The sequence below is a fragment of the Megascapheus bottae genome, chromosome 3 (assembly GCF_031878675.1).
Source record: "Megascapheus bottae isolate mThoBot1 chromosome 3, mThoBot2.hap1, whole genome shotgun sequence".
Classification (NCBI taxonomy): Eukaryota; Metazoa; Chordata; class Mammalia; order Rodentia; family Geomyidae; genus Megascapheus; species Megascapheus bottae.
In genome coordinates this window covers 54,593,018-54,604,985 of record NC_143511.1, presented here as the reverse complement: position 1 = coordinate 54,604,985, position 11,968 = coordinate 54,593,018, and the positions used below count along the sequence as shown (strand labels likewise).

At 42.0% G+C, this 11,968-nt stretch overlaps 1 non-coding gene across 1 annotated transcript; it reads right to left on the bottom strand.

Moving 5' to 3' along the window:
* Positions 1 to 7,109: 7,109 nt before the first annotated feature.
* On the bottom strand, positions 7,110 to 7,214 carry LOC150065511 (small nucleolar RNA U13). Its single transcript, XR_016535060.1, has one exon. It is a non-coding gene; the product is annotated as a small nucleolar RNA U13 (small nucleolar RNA).
* Positions 7,215 to 11,968: the final 4,754 nt, after the last annotated feature.

Sequence of the window (11,968 nt, the reverse complement as noted above, 5' to 3'; positions counted from 1 at the left end):
TCTTTTTCTGTCATCAGAGACATGTTTTTTAGAAAGGCCTTCACTGGAATTGAGCATATGCAAAACCTACCTTTAAAATTTCAAAGAACTTTGAAATTTTTGAAGCAGTCATATCATTTTCTGTTTCTGCATTTGTATGTGTGTGTCTTGCTGAAATGTTCATTTCCTATTAAATTAGTTGACAAATGGCTAAGCACTTTTCATCAGCCCAAACAGGCTGTAGTGTGGACAGTCAAGAAATCCATTCCAGTATTATTAAGAAAATTATTCCTGAACTGAGACTTGGCTAGATTGGCACCTTTTGGCATGTGTTTGTGGGTGGGGAATGTGGAATGCTTTGAAAGCTGAATGGGGTTTGTCAAGCTTCAAAATTCCCTTAAGGCTGAAGGAAAACAACATTTATTGTTTAAAAACACATGGGGTTTTTTTTTTTTCTGCTTTTCTATTCTTTGGAGCCTCAGTCTGCAAAAACTCTCACACCCAGCTCCATGTACCTCTTCTACTTGGCCAGTGTCCGGAGGGATGTGGAAACCTCTTGGTTGTGCTTTTGCACAGTATTCAGAGCACATGGGAAACAGTCGTTTTTATTGTTCATACTGAATCCTATGAAGAACACTATTGATATTTGACATTCTTTGTACATCAATGGAAGTGATGGAGCAGGGCTCCTAAAGTGAGATTTCTAAGGCACAAATCCTTATTTTTTCCACTCCCCACCTGTGTGATCTTAAACAGTGTATTTAAATTTTCTGGGCTGTTTCTCTTTCTTGAACAGTCTGGATTCACAGGGTTGTTTGAAGATTAAGTGACTCCATACATACAGAGTGCCTGGAAGAGTGACTGACATAAACAAAATGTACAATAAAATCGTTATATATTGCCAGGTGCTGTGGCCCACACTTATAATAGCTACTTAGGAGGCTGAGATCTGAGGATTGTGGTTGAAAGCCAGCCCGGACACTGAAGACCATGAGACTCTAATCTCCAATTAACCACCAGAAAACCGGAAGTGGTGCTGTGGCTCCAGGGGTAGGGTGGTAGCCTTGAGCTGTAGAATTCAGGGACAGTGCACAAGTCCAGAGGTAGGGCTGTCTTGAGCTGAAGAGCTCTGGGACAGCACCCAGGCCCAGAGTTCAAGTGCCATAATCTTTTTCAAGGATTGGGTTGCAGGTATTTTTCAAGTGGTAGACTGCCTACCTGGCAACTGCCAGACCCTGAGTTCAGATCCCATTACCACTAAAAAGTCCTTGACACAAGATAAAATTGCACAGTCCACAATCCATGGTGAACCACTAGGGGTTTGGGGATCTGACCCCAGCATATACCTTTTTCTATGAACTGTTGTAATCTTCCCTAGCTCATCATGACAATGGGCCTATCATATTAGGAATACACTTCTTCCTACCTGGGCTCTCTCTTCATCTGGATGAACTTGACTTCTCAGCCAGGATTCTAGTCTTGTTCTTCCAGGCTCCTCCCTTATTTTATTCTTTAACCTCTGTAATCTAGGTACCTACCTCGTCTGTATAAACATACAGCTGATTGTCCAGTATGTAATAATTTTAAAACCTATTGAATTGATTGCCCTCTGCTCAAAACTCATGTTCTTTTCTGTGCTTATACTTCTTGCACAGGTCTTGACCCATTGTTCTGTGTCACTGTTAGGCGTCTGTATGTCCCATTTAGACTGGAAACTGCATAAAGCAGAGTGGGGTCCTCCCCTTTGGAATGGCTAGCTTCCAGTTGCCTGCTGTGCAACAGAACTCAGTACAGTCTGAGTGAGTGAATGAATAGTGTACATACCATTAGTCTCAGTTGTTGCATTTCCCCAAATTCTGCAACAAAGGTATTTCTAGACTGCCCCTCCCCATCAGCTCCCAGCAGTTCTGATACCACTGAAATTATATGTGAACACACTTTTCTGCTTGGTAGGTCTGTAACTTTCTTCACATTTTTGTGTATGCGTGTGCCAGTCCTGAGGCTTGAACTTACGGCCTAGCCACTATCCCTGAGCTTATTTGCTCAAAGCTAATATCTACCACTTGTGCCACAGCTCTACTTGCAGCTCTTTGATGGTCAATTGAAGATAAGAGTTTCATGGACCTTTTTTTTTTTGTCTCAGCTGGCTTTGAACCTCAGTTCTCAGATCTCAGACTCCTTCGTAGTTAGGATTATAGGCATGAGCCACCAGCCCCTGTGGATAGTCGTGGCTTTTCTTCAGATGCATACGTCTCTATCAAAAAAGAAAGACAAGTATCTATGCCTAAGGAACTATTTTTAAAAATTATTTGTTGGGCCTGGAGTTTGGTCTGCTGGTATGAGTGCTTGCCTACCATGCACAAAGACCCGGGTATGATTCATGGATACCACATACATAGAAAAAAGCTGGAAGTGGTGCTGTGATTCAAGTGGTAGAGCGTTAGCCTTGAGAAAGCCCAAGGACAGTGCTCAGTGCTCAGTTCAGGCCCTGAGTTCAAGCCCCAGGACTGGCAAAAAAGAGAAAAATATTTGTTAAACTTGTGATAGATAGCTGGAAGAGTCACTTTAGGCCTTTTGAACTGGACAAAGTACAAAGTTTAGTGCTGTGCAACCTGGCAGCCTGTAGCAGTCTCCTGTGGCTGGCCTGTGGCTTTCCAGTTGGCAGATACAGGTGTTTCTTCTGGAAGAATGTCCAGTTAGGCCCTCCACTCAATCACATCTGGACGGCAATCAGACTGCACACTCTCCTAAAAGCATCAGCAATTGAAGTCACTGGAACAAGCATCATACAGTGTCTTTTTTTTTTTCTAGTCCTGGCTTAAACTCAGGGCCTGAACACTGGTCCTGGGTCTTTCTCAAGGCTAGAACTCTACCACTTGAGCCACAAAACCACTTCTGGCCTTTTCTATGTATGTGGTACCAAGGAATCAAACCCATGTCTTTGTGCACGCTAGGCAAGCACTGCACTAGTCCAAACTCCCAGCCCCACCATAGCATGTCTTATCCCAGCATTCAGAGCACAGGCATTTTACGTTCAAAGCTGAGACTACTGGCTGAACATTTTCTCTGACTCTTCCAGCCACAAACTCGGCATTTATTTTCATCTAGTCTCTCAAAACAATGAAACTAGGGCTTCTTAAAAGGTCTGAGTGGGGAAAACATCACAAATCTTAAAAATAACTTCACCAAACAAATTCATCTGGCAAAAGCAGTCTTACTAGATAAAAGAAACTTCTTTAGAATTTCGCAATTGCAATTCCTGAAAATGTAAACAGCCTCTGGGGCCAAATGAGCTGAATCACTTGCTGAACACAAAGAGTCCCTGGCCTGAATTTAGCAAAAGTAATGAACACCTTATAAAATAAAGGTCATTGACCGCCATATGAGATCAAGCAGGGGTAGGAGCATGAATCCAACTCAAAGACAGTAAGAAGAGTTTTTCATGGGACACTGAAAATTCTGGCTTTCCACACCAAAAGCTAAAATGGACTGGGATGGAGGTAGGAGAGTGACTGCTTCTGCCTCAGGTTCTTGCTTAGCCCCTCCACACCTCTGCCTGCTCCCATGAAAGCCAGAGCCTGTACAATTCAGTCAGAGGAAGCTGCTGCAGGTTTCACCACATGTTCTGGTAACCAGATAATGGTTCCACTGAAACTAGTAACCCACACTATTGTCATAACTGTGTATCCTTCCTTCGTGTCTTGAGCATACTAGTATGTGCCTTCTAATGAGGCCCAAATTGTTCTACTGTACTTAGATTGGGTACTAGAATGATACTTGATATTAATAATCAGTACAGTTCTAATGTTTAAGGGAGCTGGGCATGGTGGCTCACACTTGTAATCCTAGCTACTCAAGAGGATGAGATTTGAGGATCACGGTTTGAGGCCAGCCCAAGCACTCAAGTCTGTGGGACTCTTACCTCCAATTAACCACCAGAAAAGTTGTGTTATGGCTCAAGGGGTAGAGCAGTAGCCTTGAACTGAAGAGCTTAAGGACAACGCCCTGGCCCAGAGTTCAAGTCCCACGAGCAACAAAACAAAAAAAAAATTGTAAGGGATAGATTGGTACTGGTGATTCATGCCTGTAATCCTAACTACTCAGAAGGCTGAGATCCAAGGATGGAGGTATGAAGCCAGCTCAGAAAGACAAATGTCAGAGATTCTTAACCAGCAAAATGCTGGAAATGGTGGTATAGTTCAATTGGCAGAGCACCAGCCTTGAAGTTAAAGATCCAAGTAAGAGGATGAAGCCCTGTGTTCAAGTCCGTACTGACCCAAACAAACAAATAACATCAAATAAACATATGGTTAAAGAATGTGGAAAATCCTAGAAATGTAGACATGTGGGAAAATGTTAATGTATTCAGGTATCCAAAGAATTGTCATCAGATTATCAATGTTTATTGGACAATGACTGCTACAGGTCCTTTCCAGCAGTTTGATATTTGACCTTCTTAATAACCTGCTAAAGTGAAAATACCCACAGTGCATGAGAATATGGTGATGGTCCCTGTGTGATAGATACTTTTCACAAGTACTCTGTTCTTCTTCCTTTCACGTTAACCTGGAAGTTGAATTGTACTTTCCCTAGTGATGGAATACCGGCATGGTATGAGAGAGAAAAATTGCATACCTTGCTTTTAGGTGAAAGCTTCACAAGCCAGGAAGACAGTTTGAACTCTGTTTCCTTCTCTGTCACAGTGACCTGGAACATTCAGAAAGTGGCTGTTCTTCAGCCTCCATCCTTGTGGAAACTACTGGAATGGAATCCAGTGCTGTGTATATTGCCTGAGTAAGACATTAATCATTTCAGTGTTTTGATTTTTGTTTTTGCAATACTAGGGACAGAAGTTGGGACCTTGTGTTTGCTAGGCAGGCACTGAGCCATGGCCCCAGCCCTGTGACTTTTAGTTTGTTTTTCAAATAGGATCACTTGCTTATTTACCTCCCAGCCTCCCAGACTGACTTGGGACTGTGATCCTTCTACTCCATCTCCACCTTATAGTTGGGCTCACAGACATGAGCCCTCACACCAAGCCCTAACCTTTCTAGGCAGTGTACTAGCAGTTTACTAGTCAGTATACATCTACCAGGAACTCAAAGATCTTGGTTCAAATTTCCCCAGATAGATCTGAAAGTAGGATCAAGAGTGAAAATTATTTGAACAGTGATGCCAGTAAGCAGGGGTGAGAGATGAGGCACATTGGAAACAAAGGGGAAAAGAAAAATATAGTGAGGAGTTTGGGAGGGGCCACTTGATGCTATTAGGGCTAAATTGGGTTTTAAGTCTCTAGGAAAAGTAAGGAATGCCCTTCTGAGCATTATCCATTGTCTCCTGTTTCTCTGTATTTGTCTGTAGCCTCCTTCATGGCAGCACAGACTCCCTTGCTCCTGAGCTGAACAAGCTACTGAAGCTGTGGGAACTCTCTTCCAGCAGTCGATGAAATCTCGTCTCGTGTGCACTTGGCATAAGGGAAACCAGTGTCTTTATAATGTGCAGAAATCAGAAAAGTGTTGGGAGCTGTACCCAGAACACCAACAATGTGCACCGTGCACATTGTGTCATAGGGCTGATGACACAAAGTCAGGGTTGATGGCACCAGAGAAGGGAGGACACGTCTTGTGCGAGCTTGATGGTGCCCACCTCCTGAGGCAAGTCCGCGAAAACACCTAGCACAATTTCTAGCCGAGGGTAGATGTCAGTAAACAGTAGTCCTCTGCCTTCTGTCATAGATAAATGCTCTAGAGACACATCAGATGCAGACACAGGGACCTTAAAGCACCTTCCAAGTCTTCACTTAGTGATTCAGAAATTTCCCCTGTAGATCATTAACTGTATTAAAACTCTTGCTGTGGTCAAGTGACAAAAAAAAAAAATCTAATTTAAGGACAAATGAACTAACTTTTTTTTGTCAGTCCTTGGGCTTGAACTCAGGGCCTGAGCAGTGTCCTTGGGCTTTCTCAAGGCTAGAGTTCTACCACTTAAGCCACAGCACCACTTCTGACCTTTTCTACGAAGACCTGGATCTTCATATATGCTGGGCAAGCACTCTATCACTCTGTCTCTCCTGAACTGTGAAACTAGACTCATAACTGAAAATCCCAGGGTTGACCCTTTCTTCAGGTACGACTGGGCAATTTTAATGTCATCAATACTTTCCCTTTGTGTGTCCCTTAGCTACATCTCTTACCCAATCATACAGCTAGGTTTGTCCATATTCAAGTCATGAACGGTCATGGCTTTCGTGTAGCCATAAAATGCTTCAAGTTTACTTCATCCTTACCTGATGATCCCAGGATCTATGTTTAAATTCCTCAGGGAATAACTGCCAGCTGGTGCTGCTAATTGTGCCTAAAAGTTCCTGTGTTCTCCTGGAAATGCAATGGCTAGAGCTGAAAAATGAGAGTGTGGGGTGGGCCTGCTGGGCTGTATGCTCCACTAGGGCAAGGTGAAAGGAGGGGCTCAGTGATATGGACAGAAGCAGTTGCGTAGGCCAGCTGCTTCTGGTTGATGGGAGTCCTCTTCTGGTCAGTGTGGTTACACCATACTGAGGAGGCAGGATCCCATCACCAGCTTCTGCCAATGCAAGCAGAATTACATATTTCCATCCAGGGGCTGAATGTGGCCTCATGCTGAGCTTCAAAATACAGTGCTGTGTGGGAACAATGGAAGGACTCAGCACATTCATTTGGTGTCAAACAAAGCCTAGCTGTGTCACCAGCTCCCCATGAACCCACCAAAGGCCTCCCAGAAAAATAGGAAATGTCACACCAGGGTAACTTACCCCAGGTGTCTTGGACTCAGTATGCCTGTTTCATATGCCTGTTTTTTCTTGTAATACTATTTAAAAAAAATGGAAAGTTTCTCAGTGCAAAGGAATAGAAGAAAACACACACACACACACACACACACACACACACACACACACACACACTAGCTGTTAGGGTCTTCCCTGAGAAATCTCTGTTAAGAAGTCCTAGGTACATCTAAATCTTCACTGTGCAGCTTTTGAACTATGAAAAACTAAGCTCATACATTCTGCTTTGTCATAAGCTTTTTTTACTGATGTATAATGTACATAAAGAAAAATGTGCATATCCAATTCAGTTCCTTGTTCCCCTCGCCCACATCAGAAGAGTAATGTGCCTACATTGTAACAAGACTTAGAGGGAGGCACATGTCACACAAGTGTGTGAGAATCCAATCACTCTACTTATGAACCAGAAAAGGATCTGAATTTTTTTTTAAATGCCAGTCCTGGGGCTTGAACTCAGGGCCTAGGCATTGTCCCTGAACGTTTGTGCTCAAGGCTAGCACTCTACCGCTTGAGTCACAACTACATTTTCTGCCTGTTGGTGGTTAAATGGAGATGAGATCTCATAGATTTTCTTGATCAGGATGACCTTGAGCCACAATGTTCAGATTTCAGTCTCCTGAGTAGTTAGTGTTACAGGCATGAACCACCTGTGCCTGGCTCTTCCTTGAATTTTTTTTTTCATGTTTAAAAGCTGCATAATGTCCATCATGGAATTATACCAAAGTATATTTAATGAAACCTCAATTAATGAGTACTAAGTTATCTTCCAGTTCCTTCTAGTCTCACAAACATTTATTGAGCATCTCCTCATGAGCCAGACAAAACACACTATTTAGTGACAGAAAACCACAACCATTAATTTGGATTGCTCAAGAGTTCATAGGTCAGCTAAGAAGTTTTGCTGATAAGGGACAGGTTCAACAAACATCTGTGAAACTACTTGTGAGGTAAAATTAAAAGTAAAAGGAATGAATGTAGGTGTGTTCTTCCAATAATAAAAGAAGGAATGGGGAAATTGCAGGTAGGATAAAAGTGGATAGCTAGTAAGCAAACAAAAGGATTTTTATTTTTTTTTAAGAAAGATGATGCCTGATCTCTATGTCATTAACTGAAAAGAGTCAGTGAATTATAATCTGGGATATGGTGGTGGAGGAAAGAGGGGAGGGGAATTTGGAGTGGGAGAGTAGGGAGGAAAGAAAGAGATTTTCATTATCACTTGCCAACAGCAACAGTGAAAAACCACTCCCAGTCCAAGAAAAATACCTGGATCCAGTGCCAGAAAATTTAGGTCCCATGCCATTAGTAAGCAGCAAGTCTGACAGGTGACTGGGCTTCCTTCACCATGGGTATTTGAAATAGTAGACATCCTTTCCAATGCAAGAGTTTCTTACCTTCAAGTGTGTTCTTCTTTGGGCTTCTAGCAGTGGCGAGTAACTTCAAATGAAAACCTTCCTTAGTAGTTGGGGATTAAAAAAAAAAAGAATACAGGTAAAGGTGAGAAAAAGAGAAAAAAGTGTTCTGAGATGTTAAGTATAAAATGTTCTACTTTTTCTGCCATGTTCCCATTCTTTTTATTTTTTTATTTGTTTATCTTTTTTGCTTTTAGATTTTGTTGTTGTTGTTGTTGTACTTTGGGTAGGGTCTTAGAACACAAACTGCCTACTTTTAGCTCCCAAGTAGCTAGAATTAAAGGTGTTTGCCTGCTTTGCTGGGTAGAAATCTTGATGACTCACCTAGCTGTCAAGTTCTCTTTGGAACAAGATATCAAAGATAGGAAGGTTAAAAAACAAAAAAAGGAAGAAGAAGACATAAAGAGGGAAAATGGAAGTAAATAAATCTTCTTTTTTTGTGGCAGTACTGGGGTTTGAACTCAGGGTACTGTGTTTGCTAGGCAGGTGCTCTACACTTTGATCACACTGCCCTCTGGAAGGAAGTAATTGATTCTTCTCTACAGAAACTTTCTTACTCAAGAAGGCAGAAAGGCTTGGGGAAAACAAATATTAACTGGATTTTTTTTTTTTAATCTTCTCTAAGAGACCTTTTCCTCTCCCTACCAAAAGTATTACTCGGGCTGTTAAGTACTAAAGACAAATCTCTTTTATATTCCTGGACATGAAACAATATCAGAGTTGAGGCTGGCCAGAAGCCATTTCAAAACTCAATAATTATTCAAAAGGCAATTTCCAAATGGTGAAGTAGATTCTTAAGAGGAAATTAATCTTGAACAGTGGATCAAACCTAACTGAAATCTTGAGAACCTAGAGCCTGAGTAGGTAGAATAGCTGGAGACTAAAGAAGATTGAAATGAAAACTCACTTTTTTTTATATTTTTTATTGTAATTAATAAAAGGGTTACATGATATTTGCCAGATATAAGGTGCATTAATTCACATACATTGATACCCTTTCACATGTCTTGGTACCCTTTACCCTCCCCCGCCACCCCCCCCACCACGTCTTGGTTTTCCCCCTTCCCTATCAAATTTCAAATAACCAAATACAAATAAATTCAATATATCAGATAACAAAGTGAGGTACTGTAACAATATGAGATACCCAAGGGACAGCAAAGGAGATGAGAGATAACATAGTACATTAAGGACAACAATCATTCGTTATTTTTTTTTTTTTTTTTTTGCCAGTCCTGGGCTTGAGCTCAGGGCCTGAGCACTGTCCTTGGACTTTCTCAAGGCTAGAGCTCCACCACTTGAGCCTCAGCACCACTTCCGGCTTTTTTCTATATGTGGTACTGAGGAATCGAACCCGGGTCTTCATGCATGCTAGGCAAGCACTTTAACCACTAGGCCAAACTCCCGGCCCCAATCATTCGTTATATGGCTTTTGTTTCAATATCCTGGAGGTCCTTTCAATTAGCTTCATACTATATGGCCTTATGTATCAAGGTTTGCTCTATTGCAGATCTCTGCTAGGAGAGCCCAAGGTTTCTACTGATTATGACAAATGAGGGAAACCATTGAGCCTAAGTTCCTTTGAGTCTGGCTTACTTTACTTAATATGATTTTTTCTAAGTCTTTCCATTTCCTAACAAATGGGTCGATGTTGTTTTTTCTGACAGCAGCATAGAATTCCATTGTGTACAAATACCACAACTTGTTGATCCACTCATCAACTGAGGGACATCTAGTTGGTTCCATATCTTTGCTATGGTGAATAGTGCTGCAATGAACATTGTTGTGCTAATGGATTTATTATGCCCTAGATTCTGGATGGTTGGGTAAATGCCAAGTAGTGGAATTGCTGGGTCATAGGGAAGTTCTATGTTTAGCCTTTGAGGCACTGCCATACTGCTTTCCATAGTGGTTGAATGAGTTTGCACTCCCACCAACAGTGTAGTAGTGATCCCTCCTGGCCACATCCCCTCGAGCATCTGTTATTATTCGTTTTCCTGATTCTGGCCATTCTAACTGGAGTGAGGTGGAATCTTAGAGTTGTTTTGATTTGCATTTCTTTTATGACCAGAGATGTTGAGCATTTCTTCATGTGTCTATATGCCATTTTTGTTTCTTCTTCAGAGAAGACTCTCTTTAAGTCTTTGGCCCATTTTTTAATGGGATGGTTGTTACTTTGGGGATTAGTTTTGGAGTGATTCAATTTTTGAGTTGGAAAACTCACTTTTTTTTTGGTGTCAGGCTTGGGGCTTGAACTCAGGGCCTGAATCCTGTCCCTGAACCTCTTTTGCTCACAGCTACTGCTCTACTACTTGAATTACAGTTCCACTGTGGTGGTTCATTGAAGATAAGAATTTCATTGACTTTTCTTCCCTAGACTGGCTTTGAATTCAATCCTCAGATCTCAGCTACAATGATGGGGGGGGGGGTAGGACGGCGGGCGGGGGGGGGGGGGCTGGCGTGAACACTGGCATTTATGGATGCTCTCACTTTTGTCTCACCTTAATTATAATGTGGAAAGGAAGAATGTTGTTTATTTATTTATCTTTAAGCCAGGAGGGCAGAAGTTGTTTGGAGGGGTTCCTGTTATCAGAAGATCCCTTTAGTCTGACAGTGGAAAAGTTTACTCTCTTTGTTCCTTTCCCATTGGTGTTTAAGGAGGACTGAAGAGTTACAAAGCCTTCTCTTGCCATGCAAGGTGGCTGGGGGTTAATGGCAGCATTGGTGGTGGTAGTATACATGGATTAGGAAAGCAGTAAGGCTAGTCTGTTAAACTGGGAAAGTCAATTTGAGACCCTCCCCTCTTTTTCTGTTTAAAAGATAAATGGAGGCTATTACAAGTTAGAAACATTCATGACAACGGATGTTTCCTTTTTCTTGTATTGATTGCTTTGGGAGCACAACTTCCCAAGCCATTCAGCACACACATGACATACTTTGTCCCATTTGTGAATGGTACTAAAGTTTCCCTCAAGAAATGTATTTTAGGGGCCCTGGCTAAGGTATCTTTAGATGCGAATGCTTTAGAGTCTGGTTCTCCTGACAAATAACTCTCCTTGGGTTTTAGCTAAGCCTACATGTTATCTGGTGAATAAACTCCTCCCTTTTATTCAAGAACGGAGGCAGACCATACCAGTGTACCACACCTGGGTTACCACACCTGGCCTAAAACATCAGGCTGTGGGGCCAGGAGTTTGGCCTAGTGGTAGAGTGCTTGCCTAGCATGCACGAAGACCTGGGTTCGATTCCTCGGTACCCCACATACATAGCAAAAAGCTGGAAGTGGTGCTAAGGCTCAAGTGGTAGAGTGCTGGCCTTGAGAAAGTCCAAGGACAGGCTCCGGCCCTGAGCTCAAGCCCAGGACTGGCAAAAACAAAAACAAAAACAAAAAAACATCAGGCTGATGCCTTGAGAAGAGGTTCACAGTCGATTCACATTCTTTAAAGAAGAAAAACCAGAGTCCTGTATATGGCACTGACTTGCTATATACAATAAAAAATGGAATAGGAGCAAAGGGCACAGTCTATTCAATAGTGTTACTTTTTAATACTTGAAGAACATTCACTTTATATCTAAGGAACAGATGGTAGATGATTGCTCATTATAGTTCCACACTTGATCACCTTGTACAGTGGTCATTGGTCAACTCTAAACAGGGTCAGGATTGGCCCCAGCTCCCAATCCTGACCATTCTATACCTCAGTTCCACTTCTGCAATAGTGATTGAGGTAACACAGAGGTCAGAGGAAATTACTTCAGA